The sequence below is a fragment of the Sturnira hondurensis genome, unplaced genomic scaffold (genome assembly GCF_014824575.4).
Source record: "Sturnira hondurensis isolate 20B ecotype Veracruz unplaced genomic scaffold, ASM1482457v3 Scaffold0003090, whole genome shotgun sequence".
In the NCBI taxonomy this organism is placed as follows: Eukaryota; Metazoa; Chordata; class Mammalia; order Chiroptera; family Phyllostomidae; genus Sturnira; species Sturnira hondurensis.
This window is the reverse complement of record NW_028075721.1, coordinates 2,429,633-2,434,183: the sequence shown is the minus strand read 5'-3', so window position 1 is coordinate 2,434,183 and position 4,551 is coordinate 2,429,633. Positions and strand designations below refer to the sequence as shown.

General features: G+C 48.1%; 1 long non-coding RNA gene across 1 annotated transcript; it reads right to left on the bottom strand.

Moving 5' to 3' along the window:
- Positions 1 to 374: 374 nt before the first annotated feature.
- LOC118983893 (uncharacterized) lies at positions 375 to 3,731 on the bottom strand. The gene is made up of 2 exons (XR_005065813.1): positions 3,636 to 3,731; positions 375 to 1,074 (listed from the first exon to the last, which is right to left on the bottom strand). It is a non-coding gene; the product is annotated as an uncharacterized LOC118983893 (long non-coding RNA).
- Between the last annotated feature and the right edge of the window lie 820 nt (positions 3,732 to 4,551).

Sequence of the window (4,551 nt, the reverse complement as noted above, 5' to 3'; positions counted from 1 at the left end):
GACATTAAAGCTAATGTATTATTATAAGAAAATATAAACTTTGAGGTATGTTAACATATAAACATGTCTCAGAAGTATAATTGGCCTAAAAGATCCCTGGTCTTGGGCACACTGGGTAAAATTCAGGTTAGACACAATTGATTGGCACCTTTTACATATAAATGAAACATAAACAGTTCAAATGAGTTAATAAAAGAACAATTAATTGTATAGAACAAGAAAATGTGTTCAGAGTCTGGCTTGAGTCTTATCCACCAGCCTTTGTCTATCCATTGACAGTTTGGGGGAAGCTTAACTTCCCAGGTTAAACCAGAATGTCCCAGAACTGAGCCATCCTATTTGCATCTTAAAGTGGTTCATTTTTTCCCAGAACGTGACTCTTTGCCATGACAGAAAGGCGGCAGTGTAGTTTTAGAGCTGGGGGGTAAAGACTGGTGGTACTGCTCGTCCTGCAAGCTGCCATCTGCATCACTGTGGAAGGTACATTCGGACTGCCGTGCGACCAGGCTGAGGCTCTGTACTCTATGCCTCGACCACCTAGCCACCCTGCCTCCTGGAAAATAGTACTTTTTAAAATTACTATTTTATTGTTGCTCAATTACAGTTGTCTGAATTTTCCCCTAACCACTCCCCTGTACCCAACCCCAGCTAAACCCACCTCCCCTTGCTTCCATCCTCCTGGAAAATAGTTCTTAATCAAGCATTGCAAACATTTTTAACCATATTCTTTATATTTACTAACATTTGTATTTTAAGCTGTATACCAGTGTTCATATTTGACATTGATTTTCTAACCATTAGCAGTATTTAAATGAAACTTGTAAATAAAAGAGGGAAAATGCAGTGTGGTTCCCTTTGTTTTGAATATTATTTTGGGGGTCTTCGTGGCACTAGGTGAGGCCAGCCCTGGCCTCAGGTTTCACTACCTTTATCTGTCTATGGAACATTTTAGTCTGTTCAAGAATCCACTAGGGAAAAAAAAAGAATCTACCGAAAAGACAAGTTTTCCTGGCGAATTTTTGGTGGCTGCTGGCCACACAGGAAGTCTTTAGTGTTAGCCATGTGCGTGGGGACCTGAAAAGAAAAGAAAGAAAAAGAAGGCCTTTGTTGTGAGGGTTTCTGCACACTTAGTTCCAAGGTCTGTCTGCTGGGGTTTCACATTATTTAAATGAGCTTGTTAAATCTCAAATTATTTGTTAATCTTTTTTTTAAAAGATTATTTATTTATACAGAGGGGAAGGGAAGGGGAAAGAGCAGGAGAGAAACATCCATGTGTAGTTGTCTCTTGCACACACCCCCATGGGGACCTGGCCTGCAACCCAAGCATGTGCCCTGACTGGGAATCAAACCGGTGACCCTTTGGTTCGCAGGCTGGCACTCAATCCACTGAGCCATGCTAGGCAGGGCAGTTATTTGTTAATCTTAAATGCAGAGCCAACTTTGGGGAAAAGTCTAGGCAGCTACCTAAAGTTAAAGACCCCCTCCAGCTGTGACTGGTATGGCTCAGTTTGGGGGCATTGTCATGCAAAGCAAAGTGAAAGGTTACCAGTTTGATTCCGTACAGGAGGCAACCAATCTGTGTATCTCTCACATGGATGTTTCTGTCCCTCTTTTCTCATTCCCTCCTTTTCCCTCTCTTTCTAAAAAAAAAAAAAAAAAAAAAGCCCCAATCTATCTCACCCCCATTAGAGGGATACAGCTCATAAGGACTGCTCTAATGGATGCTTCTTAAAATGAAAACGCATTATTGTTAATTAATCCTGTTATTAACACTAGCCATTAACACTTTAGTGTGAGTTAGGGTAGTATATTGGGGCTTGAGAAGGAGCAGATTTTGTGACAGAATGGTGGGAAAGGAAGTATCTAAGGTCTGACTTGAGGAGCTGTTTCCCTCCTTTTAACATCATAAAATAGGCTCCTCGAGGTTGAGAAACTTCCCCTGACACCGTGGTCGGGCAGATTTGAGGCAAGTCTATAGTGTCCGCACTTGTCCTATTACTGGCTCTCAGAAAGAGATATTAGTTCACAAAACATCTCTTATTGCCCAGTGTTGGTCCAGAGTGGTTGGAGATGGGGCAGAGAAGTGCTGAAAAGGAGCTACATATACTTAACATGTACATTTCAATATGCCATTATTTTGGAATATGATAGAAAACAATTAAAATTTTAAAATTAAGCTCTTTGAGCTCTAACTAGAGGTGGAAAAACTTAGGGGATTTTTTTCACCTCTGGAGCTTTGTTTTCATTTTATTTGATGCTACTAAATGCCCTTAAGTAGTCCCCAGGCTGGTGACTCTCTGAATCATGGGTGACTGGAACTCCAGGCAGCTACCTCCAAAATGGGCGAAACTACCCACTCCTGTGGGTTTGAATGTCTTTGCCCCTTTGGCCCCTGACCTAATCTGCTCCACAGGGAAAATCGTCTGTCTGGGAGGAGGACAGAGGGTGAGGAGGCCAGAGTTTCCAGTTCTGACCTTTGCTGTCAGGAAGATAAGTTGGCCAACTACGTTACTTACCCCTACCCCCGGGGAAACAGTCTGTAGAGGGACTTTCCCAGGCCGGCTCTGTCTCAGATCTTAACTATTCCCGCCTTTCTGGGATTCTGGAAAGCCCCCAATGNAATCTGCTCCACAGGGAAAATCGTCTGTCTGGGAGGAGGACAGAGGGTGAGGAGGCCAGAGTTTCCAGTTCTGACCTTTGCTGGCAGGGAGATAAGTTGGCCAACTACGTTACTTACCCCTACCCCCGGGGAAACAGTCTGTAGAGGGACTTTCCCAGGCCGGCTCTGTCTCAGATCTTAACTATTCCCGCCTTTCTGGGATTCTGGAAAGCCCCCAATGGCCCAACCCCATTCTCCCTGCAGCAGATGAACAGAAGAAATGTCTGCCATGAGCTGCTCTGTCCAGGCCACCCCACACAAATTTTATGTGCCTCAGAACCAGGCATGCTGAGCTGGCCAAAGATGATGCTATCCAGCTGGGGCTCAGAAGCCCATGACACTGGGCACAATGGGGATGGGCAGGGGCACGGGGTGAGTCCAGCCCAGCGGGTCTGGGGACAGGCTCCGGACATTGTGGATATAGGGGTGAAGGCTGAGGGGGAGCTACCCACACATGGCTGGTGGGCAAGGAGGAGCCCGTCCAGTGGTCTCCAGGAATGAAGACGTGAGCAAGGCCATGCAGCAACCTCAGAAAGCATTATGGGTATGTCTTGTTCTTCACTGGCGTGAAGGTGGGGTGGGGGCAGCACAGAAAGTCCTACCGAAATGCCCCTACTTTCCTGGCAGGCGCTGGCAGACATTTGTCCTGTTTCCTCTCTACCCCCATCCCTGTGACATCAGGTTCAGCCCCTTGTCCAGCTGATTGTAGAATAAATGAGGAAGGATGGGGGGCAGATGGAGGGAGGGGTGGTTGGGTGGGTGGATGGATGGATGGATGGATGAGAGGAACAGATTAAAAGGAACCGGCAAAAGAGAGTTCAGAGAAGCAAGAGGGAAACTCAGTGGTGCTGTGGAAGTGAGGAGGGTGTGAGGAGTGTCTGGTACCAGAAAAGATCATGGGTAAGGATGGGTGGAAATAAACAATTAGCTAAAAGGGGGTCACTGAGAAACGGTGGGGGCCATTGTATTTTGTTACCTGGGACTCAGGATGCAGGGCAGGCCCGGAAGGAAGGTGAGGTGGAGGTGGAGTTGGGTCTTGGAGAGGGAGCTGTCTGAGCTGCTGGGATGACTCTTCCCCTGAAACAAAGCAGTGCAGTGGGCTGGGGACAGGGACCTTTGTCAACAAGACAACATGCTCCTTGGCTTATTGTAGGGGAGAGTATCCATGGGTTCACTTGGGGTCCCAGGGGCTTTACTGGCCTTCTCTGTGCCTTGGCATGCAAGAGAGCTGGGCCTCTTCCAATTCTGTNAGTTGGGTCTGTGAGAGAGAGCTGTCTGAGCTGCTGGGATGACTCTTCCCCTGAAACAAAGCAGTGCAGTGGGCTGGGGACAGGGACCTTTGTCAACAAGACAACATGCTCCTTGGCTTATTGTAGGGGAGAGTATCCATGGGTTCACTTGGGGTCCCAGGGGCTTTACTGGCCTTCTCTGTGCCTTGGCATGCAAGAGAGCTGGGCCTCTTCCAATTCTGTCTGGTACCTCGGTAAATCCCAAGGATGTCCTGACAAGACCACTAATAGGCATGGGCCCTTTGCTGTGGGAATCTGTGATAGAGCAACACAAAGCAGGAGGCTGCCTCTAGATGTCGCCCTCCGGCCGTGTTGGCGTCAGAGACAGCTGCAGTGGTGTTCCTGACAAGGTGAGGCCCTGAAGCTCACCCCTAGGTGGAGCAGTGTCTCCCTGGGATTGTGACCTGGAACACCCTCAGGAAGCCTCACCAGACCCTGGCTGTCCTTGGGATGTGGTGTGGGAGAAGGACCTTGTCCTGTGGTCCGTTGCTCAGCCCCGCCTTGTGGGGAAGGGGTTGCTGGGGTCCTTAGGTGTGCTGCAGGTGGTGGGGGAGTGGCTGCCACCTTTTCCAGTTTCTCCCAATGTGGGTGCCCCCGCTCTGT